The sequence below is a fragment of the Lytechinus variegatus genome, chromosome 7, assembly GCF_018143015.1.
Source record: "Lytechinus variegatus isolate NC3 chromosome 7, Lvar_3.0, whole genome shotgun sequence".
Lineage (NCBI taxonomy): Eukaryota > Metazoa > Echinodermata > Echinoidea > Temnopleuroida > Toxopneustidae > Lytechinus > Lytechinus variegatus.
In genome coordinates this window covers 43,461,304-43,481,964 of record NC_054746.1, presented here as the reverse complement: position 1 = coordinate 43,481,964, position 20,661 = coordinate 43,461,304, and the positions used below count along the sequence as shown (strand labels likewise).

General features: G+C 35.3%; 1 long non-coding RNA gene across 2 annotated transcripts in view; it reads left to right on the top strand.

The window, feature by feature from the left end:
* LOC121419391 overlaps positions 1-20,335 on the top strand; it is a 40,076-nt gene extending 19,741 nt beyond the window's left edge. For both annotated transcript variants that reach the window (XR_005970590.1, XR_005970589.1), the window contains exons 3-4: positions 12,808-12,925; positions 18,177-20,335. This is a non-coding gene — a long non-coding RNA (uncharacterized LOC121419391). The remainder of the gene's footprint in view (positions 1-12,807; positions 12,926-18,176) is intronic.
* Positions 20,336-20,661: the final 326 nt, after the last annotated feature.

Genomic DNA, 20,661 nt, shown 5'->3' with positions numbered 1-20,661 from the left:
TTTTTGTTCCTTTAAACCAAGAGTTTTATTGGTCATTTTGCTATTTAAGATGAAATCGTTGAATGTATGATAGAGATGCAATCAGTTCTTTGATTTTTTTTATTCAATGGTACATTAGAAACAGCTTTGTTATAGAACCTCTGAAAGTCCATTTCTATAATGTTTGAATGCCAACATAATATTTGAATAAGTGACAATAAAAAAAAGAACGGTTTCATTTTATAAATACAAACTAATGGTTCATAACAAGCTAATATTACATTCATTGCTGGAGGCATCAAACACTTTGATGGTAACTAGAAATATCCCTGGTTATTCAAATCTTTGTGATTTAGGTGAATGATAACATAAAAGCACCAAAGGTTTCTTTTCTTTATCGGAGCTCATTAGAGTTTGTATTGATATCAGCAGAATGATGTCAAGAGGCATTTGGGAAAGAACATCAAACAAAGGGGGGGGGCATCCCAAAGTACCATCCACATATCAAATCTTGACCAAATGAAAGCTATCCTTTACACAGGTTTATCACATTGAACTTGTCAACATACAATGATATAAATGAGTGGCCCACTTGGTTCTGGTTTGCTCTTTTCAGTCAATAATAATTGTAGACTCTCAATGTTGCCACCCCCTCCCCCTGTTAATCACATATTATGAAGACAGCCCCCCCCCCCCCTCAATCTCTTTCCCAGAGGCTCTTTGATCTAAGTATGTAGGTATTGAAAGGAATCACTTAACTGATGAGGTATGACACTGAATATACCAAGGCTTTGTAATGCGCAACATCAAAGAAGAGAAATTGAATATTTATCTTCATTTAGTTCACTGCCCTCATTGTGTCTTAATGACTCCATTAAAAGATCAACCTTGAGAAGTAAGACCCTGTCATACACAGATCTATCTACCTCTGATAGTGGTCTCAGATCACTCAATTAAAAGATCACACTTGAGAAGTAAGACTGTCACACACAGATCTATCTACCTCTGATAGTGGTCTCAGATCACTCAATTAAAAGATCATACTTGAGAAGTAAGACCCTGTCACACACAGATCTATCTACCTCTGATAGTGGTCTCAGATCACTCAATTAAAAGATCATACTTGAGAAGTAAGACCATGTCACAAACAGATCTATCTACCTCTGATAGTGGTCTCAGATCACTCAATTAAAAGATCATACTTGAGAAGTAAGACCCTGTCACACACAGATCTATCTACCTCTGATAGTGGTCTCAGATCACTCAATTAAAAGATCATACTTGAGAAGTAAGACCCTGTCACAAACAGATCTATCTACCTCTGATAGTGGTCTCAGATCACTCAATTAAAAGATCACACTTGAGAAGTAAGACTGTCACACACAGATCTATCTACCTCTGATAGTGGTCTCAGATCACTCAATTAAAAGATCAAACTTGAGAAGTAAGACCCTGTCACACACAGATCTATCTACCTCTGATAGTGGTCTCAGATCACTCAAATAAAAGATCAAACTTGAGAAGTAAGACCCTGTCACAAACAGATCTATCTACCTCTGATAGTGGTCTCAGATCACTCAATTAAAAGATCACACTTGAGAAGTAAGACTGTCACACACAGATCTATCTACCTCTGATAGTGGTCTCAGATCACTCAATTAGAAGATCATACTTGAGAAGTAAAACCATGTCACAAACAGATCTATCTACCTCTGATAGTGGTCTCAGATCACTCAATTAAAAGATCATACTTAAGAAGTAAGACCCTGTCACACACAGATCTATCTACCTCTGATAGTGGTCTCAGATCACTCAATTAAAAGATCATACTTGAGAAGTAAGACCCTGTCACACACAGATCTATCTACCTCTGATAGTGGTCTCAGATCACTCAATTAAAATATCATACTTGAGAAGTAAGACCCTGTCACACACAGATCTATCTACCTCTGATAGTGGTCTCAGATCACTCCATTAAAAGATCACACTTGAGAAGTAAGACCCTGTCACACACAGATCTATCTACCTCTGATAGTGGTCTCAGATCACCTCATTAAAAGATCACACTTGAGAAGTAAGACCCTGTCACACACAGATCTATCTACCTCTGATAGTGGTGTCAGATCACTCAATTAAAAGATCAAACTTCAGAAGTTAGACCCTGTCATACACAGATCTATCTACCTCTGATAGTGGTCTCAGATCACTCCATTAAAAGATCAAACTTGAGAAGTAAGACCTTGTCACACACAGATCTATCTACCTCTGAAAGTGGTCTCAGATCACTCAAATAAAAAAAAAGAAATTAAAAAGGTTTTCACTCAAAACTGAAAGACATTTTCTCAGCCTTAAAATTTGACAAGCAAAAAAAAAGGTTTTCAATAAAAAATGCCATATTTCCCATTGAAAAATTTTGGTGTGACTCTCAAAGGGGAGGGGGGCACACTGGTGTATGAACGAACTATTTACTTCAAGAAATATTGACTATGATTCTCAAAGGGGAGAGCGCAGGCCAGAAATACTCCCCCTCCCCCCCCCCCTTTGATCAACCACTCGATCCATCTACCTCTGATAGTACTAGTCTCAGGTCATGTCTGAAGGCAGTCCTTAGTTGGCCAATGTTTAGACTTAAGAAAAAATTACTTTCCTGTTACATGTTACCACATATACAATGTATTCCTTGGTGTAACAGAGGTTATAGATCTTCAAACTACTTCCAAAATTGCAGGTGTGAGATCAGACTCTTGAAACATGGGTCTGAGATGATTCTCAATGATCTGAGATAGTCTACTCATGCAGACTGTATTATGAAACTTAGCCACAATTCTAAAGCATTGAGCAGAGTCTAACCATAGAGCTATAATAGCTCCATGGTCTAACTGCACCAGACTATGCAAGAACATATGAAAAACCAAATGTATGAAGCATAAACATGATTACATCAGTCTTGTATTATATATCAATCCAAGTTTTTGCAAAGTATGCAATAAGGGTTTTTCTTTTGAAACTAAATCTGACCTCATCACAGGTGCTATACAATATTTTGTTACCTGTGTAATAAGCAATGGACCATGCACAAATATCTTTGCCTAATGAGACATTTCAAAAGATAATTATCTGGGGGCATTTTTTTTCCATACAGACATCACCATTCATATTTTTTTATTCACAGATTTGTACTTTCAAACTTCTAAAAAGTTGAAGGAAATTGTAGTCTTTCGTCATCCGTATCACTCTCAGAACTGTTCAGTTTATTCAGTTTTGCCTTGCCAAACGACAGTTTTCTAGAACTTTTTTTTATATTAATTCACTGTAAGGGTGTGTAATGTAGGTTTTCTGATCAATTGCTACCCCCTTGTGGTTACAATCCTGCTTAAACTTCCACCTGATAACTTTACATTAAACATCAAAATGTACAGTGTTGATAGGCCTAAAGGCCCTATACTTTGTTTTCTAAAACTCAGAACACCAAAAGAAAATACATGCTACTTGTTGAGATTACAAAAACTTTTGCAGAGATTTTTCCAAGGTGACTGATAGTCATGCAATGTGATCTAGCGGTTTTAAATCTTGCAGCTCTTCCCCAAATCATACCATACTTGTGTGTTAGTAACTTTTAGAATTTATCCCGACCGGTATTGCTCAGGTGAGTATACAAATGTGAAAAATTGTTATCAATTAGGTATATGGTATTGAGGCAAGAACAAGTTTTACTTTAATGATCCAGTCAATGTGAAATCACAGTTTGAGGAATTGGAAATTTATAGAGCATAAATAATAGTGATGCCATTCACTTGTATGCACATTTAGTTGTATTTGTCTTTGACACCATGAAAAGGTACAAGATCAGGAAATGAAGGAGGGCAAACTATTCTAAAGATATAGAAAAGAAGAGCTTTGTTTGCATTTTATGAATTTCAATCAACGACTCAGACAAGTGTACACAGAGTAGGAGATTGGATGGTAGAAGCATAATAAACACTTCACTCAGACAGTATGCAAGTATTTGACTTTAACAAGTGAGCTGAAGAATTTAGGAAAAGATTTTCTGATCAAGTACTATAGCATGCATTCTTTAATTGGCAGGGTAATATCGATTGAATGCTACATTTTTTAGGGGATGGGCAGACTTCATATAAGTTTATTGTTTTGATGCTTTTTTCCTCTGTTGTAACACATTTAATTTTGCTTTTTTTAATATTCAAAAAAGGATGCGATACAATTTCACTTTATAATGTCTTTTTCTGTCATAGTTCTTGTAATGTAAATCTGATACCATCAATAAAAGAAGATGCAGATCTGAGCCAAAATGATACTACAGATACAACTCAATGAGAAGGGTGAAAATGGCACAGAACAAGAAGCATGACAAGTGGGATCCACAGCACTCTTCCAGAATTTTGGTTTAAGAAGCTGATATCTATAAGAGTGGAAGATCCGGGGGGGGGTACGATCCTTCGATTTACATAGATGGCCTCAATGAAAACATTTTTTTTCACAAAAAAGCAAAACAATTTTGAGGTCCCTTGCCCAACCTCCAGTCCCAACTCCACTTATAAGATTCTGATTGAGCCCCTATGGCTATACAATGATCATAGACATGATACACTACATTCATTATTCTCATCCTGCATATCTCTCCCGCTCTCTTCCATTTTCATTATCTCCTGTATTGAAGACGACAAAAATAATAGGAGGAAGAATTAAGGAGAAAGATGTAGAAAGCGAGACAATGCATGATACACACACACAGAAAGTCTATATGAATAGATGTTCACATTCTTGTAGCCTCTTCATGTGATCTAGCAAACAGACCAAAATCTTTTCCCACACTCCTCATTTCTGGAGGAGTAATCAGAGTTCTGATAGCACCATCCAAGTGGGTACGTCACCAGATCAAAGCAAGTCTTTCACGGCTCTGCATTTTCCTCTTGCTTCATTCTGCGCTTTATAACAAGAAAACCAGAAGAAGCTTCTCTTTAAATATGCATCGCTATTCAGGTCGTTTAAGAAGGTAAACACACAAGTGTCTACAATTGTTAGTCAATTATGGTTTAGAGTGTGAAGAGTAAACTAGAGAGAGGTTGCCACTGTTGGAAAAAACATCTGATTTGTTCAACCGCTTTTCCAACCACTCTGATGAAACAACCATCATTTTGTTGGGGTTTTTGGTGAAAATGAAGAAAATATGATGAAAAGAGCATTTGCTTACTTGGCAAAATATAAAACCACATGTCTTTCATTTTGTTATTCTACTATTTTTATTTTATTAAGTCTAACCCCCCAAACCCTTCCATGGTTATTATTCACAGTTTTATATATTCAGTAGGCTGGATTGAACCGCCATTCACGAATGAACCAAACAATTTGTCTCCTGAATGTTTAAAGGTACACTGTTGAATAATCATAGTTTGAATCACACTTGTAATCAGAGAACGCAAGTTCATATCAATCCACGTAAATGGCATCCTTTGGCAAGGCATTAATCCACATGCACTTTGTGTTTCATTTCTGAACATACAAACAGCATTGCAGTGTCGATCTGATGATAAAGAATTATTTGGATTTATATGAAATTTATGATATAGAGGATAATTCCTTTAAAAAGAAGTTGGGTGCCGATGATTTGTTCTATTCTCTCTCAGCTATCACGCCATTTCATTCTGATTCAATGACTCCCAATAAACACGATTTGCCTGCTGATTTTCTATGGAAACCTTCTCGCTGTGAAACCGCAGAAACTCTTTTCATAAATCATACACTTTGTAGTTATTATTTTTAATCACCTCGTCGTACCTTGCTCACTCTTTTTATTTCTATCTCCGATTTTGTTCTGTCTATCTCTCTTCCTCTCATTTTTTTGTTGTTCGTTATTTCCTTCATTCCCTTTTATCACCTATTTCCACCACCATAACTGCTCTCCTGCTACCTGTCTCCTCTTCTGTATTTTCTTTCTATCTCTCCCTCATTAGTTGAGTAATCACCTGTAAATATTGTGAGAACTAATGTTCTCCCATTTTATTCTACCGAAATTCATCATAAATTCTTACTTGGCCCATTTACACCAGCAAAATATACTGGTCCGCAGTTAATAAGTTTTAGTAGTCTAGCATTTTACACCGCGAAGAAAATCTGGAGTACTTTGTCTTGGTTCTTTTCCATCCTGTGTTGTTTTTGTTTTGCATAGCCTTTTTTTCTATTTATGGCATTAAATTCCAAAGGAGGAGCATAGTCATGTGCATCAAATATGTAACTAAGGGTGTGTTTATGCTTCCATTGTGAGGACAGAAAAACGCCGATCGTAAACGTGGTTCTGGGAGTGCTGTTTATGCTTAAGCTGGCTTCGCATCGTAAAGCGAGGTCAAATTGGGCGCGCCTTTTTTCGAAAGTTTTTTTTTCCGATTGTTGTTATTACGTGGAGATAACATGGAGCAATACGACTGTATTTTCATCTCACCGGAAGCATGTACCAAATGACGTCATTTAAACACGTTTACGATCGTAGTTCTGTTTATACTTCCCCAGAAAGCCTGATACTAGTCAAACGACGTTTACAAACGCACCTTTTTGTGAGTTTACGATCGGCGTTTTGAAACAGCGTTTAAATGAAAGTAAGCATGGACGCAACCGTGTTTTGGACTAATCACGTTTGGAAACGCTGATTCTGGCCTGAAAAGTGGAAGCATAAACACGGCCTAAATCTTCACATGAAAAACATGTATTGAGCAGTGCAGTAGCGTACGCAGGACTTTTGAAAGGGGGGTTCAAGCTGAATGAAATGTTGACAAGCAAAAAAAGGTCTTCAACAACAATTTTACATTGTTTACTACCCTTAAAAAAAACTTGACAAGCAAAAAAAAAGGGTCTTAAACTTTTTTTCTTATTTTTTAGCAGGGGATTCTTAATTCTTATGGGTTTTCTTGGTATAAAAAGAAAAATTAAGGGGGGTTTGAACACCTGTAACCACCCCCTGCATATGCTAATGGAGCAGTGTTGAAATATATAGACTCTTGTTTGCTTATTTTCACTCTTAAAGCATTTTACATAAATGTGAGACATTTTGAATTTTATATTCTCCATTATTTTTTTATTGAAACTTGATGTACAAATAACAGATTCTCAGTTCAATTATTTCATCCTTTCACTCCACTTGTACATTTGTTAATTAATGACAAAACTTTTGGTAGAGAGACTTGTTGAACTATGTTTGTTTGTATTTTGTTTTTCCTCCATTCCATAATTACACTGCATTGTGTTTTTACGAAATGTATAAGTGATGTACGATATTTATGATTGAAACAAATTTCTTTTGATGGGAAGTATTTCCATGTATGGCAAATTTTATATTAATAAGAGTAATGAAAATTACTTTTTCTAGATACCAATTTTTAGTTTTCCCTTAATTCCTCTGAAAAAAACAAAAATAACATTTAAGTTGCAACAGCAGAGTTCATTGAACATAGATTTTCAAACCATCAACAAAGTAAAAGGAATAACAACATTTTTTTTCTCAGGCTTATTATAGAGGAACACAACCAACATCTCTCTTTTTCATACCCTTTTTCTTCCTTGTTGGCATTTTTTTTCATGTTTTTTCTACTGCTTCTCTTCTTTTTTTCTTCACTTTTTAAGAAATTATTTGGGCATTTTCCCCCTCTCTCCCTCTCTTGCCACCCCTGATATGAGTATACCAATCCTAGAAGATGTTTATCAGAGTGAAACTAAAATAAGAACATGACTAACATTATGCTAACTTTATGATAATAATCTTTATTGATGTAATGATACTAATCTGCCTCAAAAGAGGTGAAAAGAATAATGTATTTGCACACCCTGTAAGGTCTTCAGGGTTTTGATTTCTTATCAGAAAATATGATCAGAAACCCTTCCCATGATTCTCTTTCCCTTCAAGGAAGGTGAAATACAATAAGATGAAGATTATGATATGGGTTAAACATATTTAACCCCACAGAGCCATTCAATCATGATATCATCTGGATTTCAGGATACAAAATTGTTCAGTCATTCCATTTGGATTATTTTTAAATGAAAAACATTCCTTTGAAAAACAATCATAAGAGTTTACAGATGTCATACATTTAGAATTTTTTGAGAGATTGGGGTCGTAAGACATGAAACCTGCCATTTTGCCCAATTTAAATGGTAAAATTGATCACCCTATTCCCCTTCAAGACCGTTTTGACTGGCCAGAATCGGGAGGAGGTATAATTATGACACATTTTAAACAGAACATATATCTAATCGCCCATGGAGCTCTGTTAATAGCTCTATGTAATCGCCTAAGGGTTTGTAATAGGTCCATGGTCATAGCAAAGAAATAGAATATATCATTCTGTTCATATGAAAGATTCAAATTGTGATATCATCTTACAAATCTCCTATGACATCCCAGTAGAGACCGTTTACTTTGACTGTGTAAGGGTTCAGTACCATCTATACTCCTTCATAGCTTCAAGAACTTTTTAGGCAAAGTCTACATTGCAGCCTTGTCTATCTGTGTGTACCCTTCACTTGATATAAATATCATCCTTGTAAATGTCCACTTATACTCTTTTCATAAACCTATCCTCCAATTAGCCGGCTAAGAGTAATGAGGATAATTCAATAAAAATTGCGTTCGCAAACTCCGAAAATAAGCCGCATTATTTTTACGAGTGCCCGTCCTGAAAAAGGCGGATAATCGTCATGACAACTGGCACGCCCCCTCTGATGCGGTTGTGTTGGAAAAGGGTGACCTTGTGACCGCACCATGGCAATTATCCGCATTATTTGGAAATGCATTCATAAACTCAAAATCTTGTCCCGATGCTGCTATTATGCGGATAATAGCAGCATCAAAATAATGCGGATAACTCTGGTCCTCCTCCAATTTTACGACCAAATTATGCTGCTATTAGCCGCATAATTGGGTTTATGAAAGGGGTATTAGAGATCATATACACACCCAAAAGTGTAATGAGCACCGTGACATTGCACCCTGGAAAAAGGATGATAGTTGCAATCCCTCCCAACTCCCTGGTATAAAAGCCCCTTTAGTAGATAATGTGAACACTAAAGAAGAAAAGTGCATTCACATATTTCATGCTCAGTCAACCAAAATCCAATCTCAAGAATAGAATTATGAAATTGGGTCTAATGATAAATGCTGAAAGCTGTCAAAAAGGGATTAAATGATTAATTCATGCAGAAGAAATGGTGAGGTATCCAACAGTTTTTTCTGGTAGATTTCCCTGTAAGTGATGTCTCCTTTCATAACCTGGGGGGGGGGGGCAGTCAAATATATTGCTGTACACACGCATGTCAAAAAACACGTTTAAAGGGGCGTTTTTTCAGTTTTGGATGTGGGCCACGCGTGCAATCATTAAAGGACAAGTCCACCCAAACAAAAACTTGATTTGAAAAAATGAGAAAAATTCATCAAGCTCAATGCTGAAAAATTCATCAAAATCGGATGTAAAGTAAGAAAGTTATGACATATCAAAGTTTTGCTTCATTTCAAAAAACAGTTATATGAACGAGCCAGTTACATCCAAATGAGGGGGTTGATGACATCACTCACTATTTCTTTTGTATTTTATTATATGAAATATTTTGATTTTCTCGTCATTGTCATGTGAAATGAAGTTTCATTCCTCCCTGAACACGTGGAATTCCATTTTTTTAACATTTTGTGGTTCAGACAAGGAGTTCCTAATTGTCAAATTCGTAAAAATTGAAATATTATATAATTCAAACAATAAAAAACAAAAGAAATAGTGAGTGAGTGACATCATCGAATCATTTGGATGTAACTGGCGCGTTCATATAACTATTTTGTTAAAAATAAGCGAAATTTTGAAATGTCATAACTTTCATATTTTACATCCGATTTTGATGAAATTTGCAGCATTGTGCTTGTCTGATTTTTCTCTATTGGTTCCAATCAACATTTTTCTGAGGTGGACTTGACCTTTAAGGATATCAAAAACACAGATAAAAAAAGGGTGGTTTTGAAAGACTAGTCAATTGCAGGGTCAAACGTGTTTAGGGTATGTTTTTATTTTCCCAAAAGTTTTTCTTCTGGGTCATATTCTGGCGACAACTTGTTTAGGGGCCAAAATGTGTAAATAAAGACCGTGAAAAAACTTGTTTAGGGGGTTATTTTGCAGAAAAAAAAATTGTTTAGGGGGTGTATGGAAATAATTTGGCCATGTATGTGTACAGCAATACATTTGACTGCCCCCCCCCCCCCCTTCCCTGAGGCTCAATCCAACTTCCAGCCAATCAGACAGCAGAGTTGCATGACGCGTATTGTGGTATACAACGTCGATATGCAGTAGTAAGCGTCATTTTCTCAGTTGCTATGGCAAAATCGAAAAGCGCATGCGTGAGTCGCAGACGGATTGCAAGGTGTGCAGTGTCGAGGCTTATGACTACCTTGCGATTCATCTCTACTCACTCAGTCACAAGCCAGTCATAAAAGGTGTGCGGTGGCCTTAATACATCTGATGCACAAGAATACAAACCGTATGCAAAAACCACTGCCATACACTATGCAGGAATCTACTTCCTATGATATCCTTCATAAGGTGGTTTCAGACCGCCTCGAAGTTCGCCAGTTCCAGGTATTCTCTGATCGGGAAATTTACCCCGATCAGAAAATACCAGGTATTTTGGTAATGTGAAAGCAAACTACGCGTAATCTCCCCGAAAGAAAATACCCGCTAAATAGTAGGTACTTGGCGAAATTACGAGAACTTTCGTGGGGATTTTTCCAAGGTCGCAGGTATTTTGGCGATGTGAAAGCAAATTACGGGAACTTTTATCCCAGCGTGTCGTTGGGCGCGGCGGCGTGGGTGGCTGCTGGGCTAGAGATTTTGAATCTCCCGCCTTGCCTGCTTATCAGACCACACTGCGCATGCTCGTAACTTCGGGAACTTATCCCGAAGGATGTGTTTCGGGGCGGTGTGAATGCAGGAATAATTAACGGGTATTATTTAGCCTTAAAAAGTTCTCGTAATTTAACGGGGATTCTTGTGATCGAGGCGGTTTGAAACCGCCTCCAGAGATGTGGTGCTTTATTCCAATAGGGTTGGTTCATTCATGTAACTATGGAGGTAAAAGACCTCCATAATGACACTATGAACAAACAATTGTTGAGTGCTCTTATCTATAGGCTAATGATTTGCAAGAGTAAAGAAAGAAAAAATGAATTTGTTCATCTCATCTCTTGACAAATATTTATGACCTATAAAGTTGAAAGATTTAAAAGAGGAAAACTAGTTGTAAAACCAGCAATTGACAGGTATATAAATGGCTTTGATTGATAAGTTCTAGAGCAGGGATTCTCAAATGGTGGCGCACCGAGCCTTGCGGAGTGGCGCTTGGGAGTTGGTATAAAAAAAAGTAAAAATAAGGAAAAATTGGGGAAATAAAAATGTATCTACCAGTAACCTGGAAATAAGGATTTGGTGATCATTTTAATACAAAGAGAAAACAAAAACTCTTTACTTGACACTTAATTGCTAATTGATTTCCTCAAATTTTGTCCAATTTAGCACTCGATAACCCCTATTATGGAGGATCGATGGTGTTCTCCTTTTTATTTATTCTTACAAAGTTTATGTGCCACAGAAGTGATATGAAAACCCCGTTTGTAGGATTTCTATTTCAACGGCGATAAATTTTGCATTTCCAGAGTATAAGTTTTGGTTAAGAGTTAAACATCAAATAATGTGATATTTAAAGAACATCCTGATCATAATAGATTATGAATTTGGGACATAACAAGCAGAAACCTTGTTTCCGGAGCTTGAAATCCGAAGTTGTAAAAGTGAAATATATGTATGCTCAGATGTATTGCTTGCCGTGATTGTCTGCATGCACTCTTGCTAAAGACGAACTGAATGAATAATACTGCACGTGAGTTGTAGAGAAAGATGGGCAGTTTGGGGGGCTAGGGCAGTGTAACGCCTAATTTTCAGCCCTTGCAAAATCGGGGAACGTAACTTTAGCCACTGGGGTACAGATGGGGGGCCCCATGTGTTTCACGGCCAAGCAAAAAAGGAGAAAGGGAAAGAAAAAGAAAGGGAACGAGTGGAATTATCTTAATATTATGTCAAAATATATATTTTGTATTGAAAAGTTCAATATTTTTACTTCAGCTGCCATATCTAGCCCTCTTGATTTTTTTTACCCATTACGCCACTTGCTTCAGCCAATAGATCTGGTGCAGAACAGTCTGAACTAGTGGTATCATTGGTATGTTGTGAAAAAGTCACTGGTCATTTTTCTTTTAATATTAATATTGTGTAGTTTGTTGGCATTTGTATTTTTTCTGTTGATATTAATTGCAGCACCTCTGCATGGGCAATTTAAAAGGCCTCATATTCCAAAACTTCTGGGGGCTCTGCCCCCTCGACCCCCATCAGGGGCCTCTGGACCCCCTCCGCTGATATTGCGTAATGGATAGTGGAGCATTACCGATTCTCAACAAGAAATGTGGCGCTTCCAAAAAAGTAATTGAGAATGGATGTTCTAGAGCTTTTGTCAGCATAAGATATAAACATGTAAAGAAAGAATAATTAGGGGTATCAGAGTGATGGAGTCTGATACCTGTCTAATGGCATTATTATTTAAACAGCACGTTAAATCAGGGGGAAATAGTGCAGAGCAAACTACTACCTCAGTTTTCACCCAATGCTCATGAGTCTATTGATCTTGGAGTGAAGACATGCAAAACAAAGTTATTTATTAAAGAGATATAATTAAAGAGATCCATCCTATTGATAGGACTCATGAAACAAATTTTCATCTTTTCATTTTCAGTTTCTCATGGACTGCCTCGCTGCCGATACTACCCCTTTCTAAGACAAGTCAGCGCTAGTCTGAACATGGACCTAGATCTGAAGAAGCCTGCAGAAATGAGTAGGCAAAAGCTCACATGGTAAAAAACAAAATTGATTGTGAAAAGATGAAACTTTGTTTTATTAAAGTTATTCATTGAATGTGTGGGAAATCACATTGTAATGGCAACGTCATATCATGTGTTTGAATTCTGAAATAAATTTATTTTTATGACCGACAACAATCGTGTGAACACAACTTAGATTAAACTGAAAAATTGTGTTTTCTGGGTTGAAGTTATGATGAACAGAGCCGTAAGGTGGTTTCAGACCGCCTCGAAGTTTGCCAGTTCCAGGTATTCTCTGATCAGGAAATTTACCCTGATTAGAAAATACAAGGTATTTTGGTAATGTGAAAGCAAACTACGCGTAATTTCCCTTAAAGCAAATACCCGCTAAATAGTAGGTACTTGGCAAAATTACGAGAACTTTTGCGGGGATTTTTCCAAGGTTGCAGGTATTTGGGCGATGTGAAAGCAATTTACGAGAACTTTTAACCCAGCGTGTCGTTTGGACGTGGGTGCCGTGGGTGGCTGCTGGGCTAGTGATTTTGAATCTCGCACCTTGCCTGCTTATACAGACCATACAGCGCATGTTCGTAACTTCAGGAACTTATCCCGAAAGGTATGTTTCGGGGCGGTGTGAATGCAGGTATTAATGGGTATTTTTTAGCCTAAAAAGTTCCCGTAATTTAACGGGGATTCTTGTGATCGAGGCGGTTTGAAACCACCTAACATCACTTTCTCTTGTAAACACATCTTCTCACCTTATCATGTTTTTGTTTCAGGATTAGGAACCAGCTGCAGAGACTAAAACCATTTTAATTAATCCTCATTAACTTGGCTTTGTTCAGTCTAAAAGGAAGAGAAATCTTGTCCACTCACTCATCTCCAGGAATTCCTTTCAATCCTCCTTGAGGATTAGGCCTTCCCAGTCATAGCCAACCCCTCTTTACACTAGTAGAGACAAAATCATACTATTAGGCTACCCCTTCATTTTTTGTTTAAAGTTTCATAAAATTAAAAAGCTAAAGTTAACTGTCAAAATTTAATCAAATGTCATTTTTCTTATTTCAAAATATTAATTGACAAAGATATATTAAAGAGCCTCTTTTACACTGGTAGTTTAAATATTTAAAAGATAGTGTTAACGATACAAGAGAAATTAAAAAGGGGTATTATAAGCACTTACTGATGAGTAGGTAGTAAGGAGCAGATCTTCATAAGCAATTGTTAATTTTTAGACCGTCCCTGTATGTCCAGTTTTACCTTAACCACTGAAGTTCAAGAAGGGATTTTCCCTAGTCTGAATAGGGGTTAAGAATCATTATCACATGCTGTGTATAGAACCAGCATTGAAGAGAACGTAAATCCGTGTGAGAACGTTTGGAGTTGAGAGGGGGCAATGTTTGAAGGAGGGGTGAACCTAATTCACATCAGAAATATAATCATCTCTAAGGGTGTGTTCAATGTCGGTTTCCAAATTTAAACGGCAACATGGATCATGATTGAAAACGTGATTACAAAATGCAGATATAATGAGAAACAAAGGGTATGTTCAATGTCCTCTATTCCCAGTCGTAAAAGTCAACATGCTTTAATGTGACTTTCTTTTCATCCTTACAATATGTTTTTAATTTTTTTTTTTTTTTAAATAGTGCGGATTATTTTCGGAGTTTATGAATGCATTTTTTATTGAATTATCCTCATTACTCTTAGGTGGCTAATTGGAGGATAGGTTTATGAAAGGGGTATAAGAGGTCATTATCTTTACAAGATAGATGTCAAGCTTAATGATCAGTCAGGTCATCAGAAACTCACATGATACCTGGCTTAATCTTACAACTCTAAGATTACTCACGCATCTTAATTAATTACAACACCTCCCAAATTACTAATGGATAGATAAAACACAAAATAATGTGTAGTTGAATGAATAATAAAAGAAAAAGTGAATGAGTAGATTATTAAATATATGTATAAATCAATGCATACACAAATGAATTATCAGGTAATTGAAAAAATAATTGTATTACGAGATTCAAAGGAGGATATTCAATCAGATCAGGTTATATTCTTATGTAATGGATTGGTTTAGTATTTATCTCAATCCCTGATCTTGTATATCTTGTACAAATGCAGTTCTTTTTCTGCAAATTTTATATCAAGTACAATATTCTCAGTTTGTGTAGATAGATCTGTACCTAATATATCAGGACAGTATTTAACATAACAGATCTTGAAGCATAATCTACCAGTATATAATCAGACTAAAGCTATCATATTCTTAGACTGACCTACTATGTAACTTAAAAATTAAATTCCTTCATTTTTTTTCTTGTAACTTTCAAATGTGAACATGTTTGTTGCATTCCTGTGGAGATGGTCTTTAGTCAGTCTCATTAATTATCTGCTATGGAGTGTGGGAACCAGCTAGTGTATATCCTCAACCCCCCATCCTTTCTCTCTCTTCATCCTCTCACATTGCATTGTTTGGATTTTGACAGACAACAGATGAGTAATAATAAGATTTGAGTGTGTATAGGAATGGATCAATACCGGACTAATTACTCAGCATTTCAACTCAGTTCGTTGACTCGCTTGGTCTCCAATAATGCAATCTGGCAGAATAGCATTTGAACCAACATTCTGATTAATTGTAAATCCTAGTTTTTAGCCTAAATCAGAATTTTTTTTTTAAATTGGAGAGCAGGCCTGAAGCACAGCCTTATTTGACCAGATTCGGTAATGAATTTCAGAAGACAAACTACTCTTGTATGCATTTCATGAAGCATTTTGTCAGATTAAATGCTCTTGACCAATCAGATGCAAGGATTACAGTAGCTTTTAACAATTGTAAATAAAAATCACTGTCAAATTGTGTCATGAAATACACCCCTGACCAGCAGCATCTCAGTGATCCCCTCAAGGCAATGCCAACATTGCTTACTTCTCCTCCAGAAACTAATGGAATAGCCAACGGTCACATGACCAGTACTATTATTACTACTATTTCGGTAAGAATTGGTACAGGCTGCTGGACTATTCCATTTACATCCAAGGGTAAATTCATGTGGGAGGTTTAGTGTGACAGATTTAATAATAACATTGCATCTGCGTCTTTTCCTCTGTCTTATACCATCTCTGTTAGCTCCATGTCTTATACTGTTTACTTACCACTCTGTCTTGTTCTATCTATTCCTCACTTTTTTCCTTTTACTGTATCTTTATAGTTTTCACAAAATGTCCCCCCTCTCACTCTCTCTACCTCTCTCTCCATATAATTTTTATGCACAACATAGGTGATAAGCAATCTGTACTGGTATTCTATGATGTGAAATAAGAGAGAATATTTTACTTTTGGCAGATTTAAAAATAATTGGGAAACTTTCCTTTGAATCACAATAGGTTTACCACACATGTTTAAGAAGCAACCAAATTCTGTTTCACCACACAAAAAGTATCAGAATTCAACATTTCTCATTCCAGACAATAAAATACAAAATGAATGGTTAAAGTGTTAAACCTATATTAGTAGCCTGCTAATTGTTTTTTTTTAATGAATAATCAATAGATTGTTCTAACTTGGATTTTTTTTTGTCTGAACAGAATTGAGAAGGGTAATGTGAAATCTCAGTCAAATTGAGCTGACTGCTGTGTCCTTAAAGGACAAGTCCACCCCAACAAAAACTTGATTTGAATTCAAAGAGAAAAATTCAACAAGCATAACACTGAAAATTTCATCAAAATCGGATGTAAAATAAGAAAGTTATGGCATTTTAAAGTTTCGCTTATTTTCAACAAAATATTTATATGAACGAGCCAGTTACATCCAAATGAGAGAGTTGATGACATCACTCACTCACTATTTCTTTTGTATTTTATTATATGAAATATGAAATATTTTTATTTTCTCGTCATTGTCATGTGAAATGAAGTTTCATTCCTCCCTGAACACGTGGAATTCCATTATTTTTTTTACATTTTGTGCTTCAGGCAAGGAGGTCCTAATCATCAAATTCGTAAAAATTGAAATATTGTATAATTCAAACAATAAAAAACAAAAGAAATAGTGAGTGAGTGACATCATCGACTCTCTCATTTGGATGTAACTGGCTCGTTCATATAACTATTTTGTTGAAAATAAGTGAAACTTTGAAATGTCATAACTTTCTTATTTTACATCCGATTTTGATGAAATTTTCAGCATTGTGCTTGTCTAATTTTTCTCTATTGATTCAAATCAACATTTTTCTGAGGTGGACTTGACCTTTAAAAATGGTCTAGGCTGAAAATATTTATATCTAAATAAATAGAGTAAAATTCACTAATCAAAATGCTGAAAATTATATCGAATTATAAAGATTATCGATATTTTGTGAAGAGAGTCTTATGCACATCATCATGAATTTCATTAGGTGGGTTGATGATGTTACATCCCAACTTTCCTTTTTCTTATGTTATTACATGAAATCATAATTGTTTACTTTTTCATACATGTGTAAATGGTGTGTCTCCGTTATGATGAGATAGGTTGCAGCAATAAATAACTAATGCACTAAATCAGTTGTCAATCCAATTGTTATAGTTCTTGGTAGACAAAAATCAATAAACCTAATTTCATATAATGAAATACAAAAAAAACAAGTGGGGACATGCTATCATCAGCCCTCCTAATGAATATTTATAAAGACATGCCTAGAACTGTTTCGCTGGAATAATGTAACTCCTTAAAATTCAATAACTTCATTATTTGTAATCCGATTTTGATCAAATTTTCAGCATTTTGCTCTGTGAAGTTTTATTTTGTTGAGATATAAATATCTCCAGCCTGGACCATCCCTTTAAATCTTACTTTCCTGAGACAACACTCAAAGGGGAGGGGGGGACTGTGTTATGATAGGTCAATTAATCAAACTGGTCCAGACAAAAGGTCAATTCTGTACTCCTTGAGGTCACATTCTTGACCCATGTATGCACACATAATAAACTTGATGATAGATTAATGGCTGGGAACACCCCCCAATCTTCCCCAGGACATAGTGGGTCTATGCACTTGAACATGTATTAGATTCATCAAGACCATGAAGCCAAATGGTCAAGCATTTTCATGCTGACTGACCAAGGTCATTGTTGACCAAGTTCTGTGTATTGCAGTCTTTATATAGATTCATTAACTTTGATTTGGCAGTGACGGTTTAGTACTCTGCTTTGAAATGGTGTGGGAAAGTTTCGAGATTTCATCGAATTATAATACATTATTTTTTTGTTCTATTTTCTATACCTCTTTCAGATGATCAGTTCAAGTACCTTCATCACAATACCATGTCCTAAGGATTACAGTAGCAGACAGAGAGAACTGTGAAAAGAGATATTCAGAACTATGCAATCCCAAAGTGCAGATCGGAAAGACAAGTTTAATCAGTTCATATGTTGTAAAAAATCAACAGTAATTTCATTATTCATATTGTTTTAATGTAGGTTTTCATCTTAAGGGATTTGTTTCTAGCTATTTGAAATACATGTTACAATATACTCTATCTCTATTCAGAAGAATGAAAATTGGTAGCATTGATCATGAACACACTGTCACTTTAACCTGTTTGTAAGAGCCAAACGCCCCTTACAAGACAGTGATTAGTCTGTGTAACTACAATACACTAATTTTATAAGAAGCTTCATGAGACCCTCTTGAATTTTTATTTCAGATTTAGACAATATTTAGCAAAATTCGTTTTTTGTTCATTATTGTCCTTGTTTGAAATTTGTGAAAATTTTGAAACCAATGAAATCTTCCAGCATCCTCTTGTAGACAGTATAGAGAATGAAGTAATCATGCCAAAATAGGTGATGATTACAGGGGACAAAACAGTGTCTTTTATCCTGTTCTGGCTTATCTTAATGAGTTTGATTGCCTTTATCTCATTTAAAGGATCAATGAACTCTGTCTACATCAAAGGTTATCAACCCTGTTATAGTCAAGGCCAGTATAATTCAGTTGTGCAACTTTGAAATTATTTCATTCTGTGTACTTATTTGAATGATCACTTTGCAAAGAGATGTGTTGTTAGCATAATATTATTTTTTTAAGTGCTATCTTCATTGTTGCCATAAAGTTTAAACAAATTTAATGTGTTTCTGTAAAGTTGCCATCGTCATCAAAACCATCTTTGATTGCTTAGAGATTTATGAATAGTAAAATAAAACCAGTAAACGTTTCCCCTTTAATTGCCCTTATTTGAAGACTACTTCAATGGCATGATAGAATTCTTATCAGCATATCTTATTTAAAAGTTTAAAGTCTATCTTATATTCCTCAATGAAAGGCAACTATTAACCGAGGAGTCTACAAACAATGATAAGAAGAGTCTACCTCATTTGAATATAAAAGATGAGAAGCATACTATATTTTATGTCAAAAACAATTGTTATCAGACAGGTAGAAAAAGATTAAAGTCATGAACTGTAGGGAATTGCACTCAATTTGTTTGAAATATATAGTGAGTGAGTATTTTAATACTATAATTAAGAAGTTAATCTATGTTGGCTTAATCTGTTCTAATTCAGTTAACACAGATGTGTGGTGTTTTATAAAGCTCGTTGTAAGAAAAACTGTGAACAACTACATCTATTTTTATGCTTTATATAATTTGTCAGATCTTATAACCTCATAGCAGTGAATCCTTTTTAACCATTTAAAAAAATTTGACAACTTCAACAAGCATTCTAATTTACAAATATCACATTTAAAACTTTATTTTGTGGTAATCGAAATTATTGGAATCTGATTTATAACCTCAGAACATGTCAGTAGTTGTGTGTGAGGTTGCATGTAACTTATATTCAGTTTTATAAAACGCCATGCACCCATTAATCTTAATACAAAAAAATATATGTGACATTTTGTTGAGACGAGGTGGGAGTTTCTTAATCAAACCTAATTTTTGAGTGGCATCATACACACTTGATATCATTATCATTTGTTTGTATATCAGTATCAGGTTGTGAATATCAGCCCATTTGGATTAAACTTTGGACTATACCTTAGACAAATGATAAGAAACCTACATTGAGCAGTGGCTGTAGCAAACATTCAGCCATCTACTGTGCAGTTACAGTATAATATTAGAGTTCATGTTATAGTCTTAAAAGTTCAAGTTTTTTGTGTTAAGTATTATGCCCTTGCATGGACTTTAAACAACAGGCGTTAATGAAGAGAGGAAGGAGAACTAGCTTGTAATCAGTAATATGCCTATGAAGTGTTATTTCACTGTGGAAGATGGCCTGTAGAACACTTGTAGAACAAACTAGTTAAAAGTGACTAGATTGCAAGGTTACCTGGATGTATCTGTTTTGTTTTTGTATTTTTTCAACTAGTATATCTATATAATCACATTTGATTACCACTTAGCATGTTCTAACTTTGTGGTTAAAAATATGGCTTTTAGTTGAACCCAGCTGAGTATGCCTAGTGATGTAGTCATTTTAACTAGTTTGTTTTCAGAGAAACATTTTTTAATATTAGATCTTAATGATTTCAAACAATGAATATGTTTCATGAAGAAATAAATATGTAAAAGTAGAAACATTCAGCATTTTTCTCATGTCTTTTTCAGGTCTTTAACAATATAGAAATTATTGGAATTATTTTTTTTATTGTTGATTATTATCTTAGTGTCATTAAAGAAGAAAAGGAAAATTAGTGTGAAAATAAAAATGAAATAAAAATGTGGAAAATTTATTCTTCATAGTAGCAGGAAGAAATATTTCCATTATAT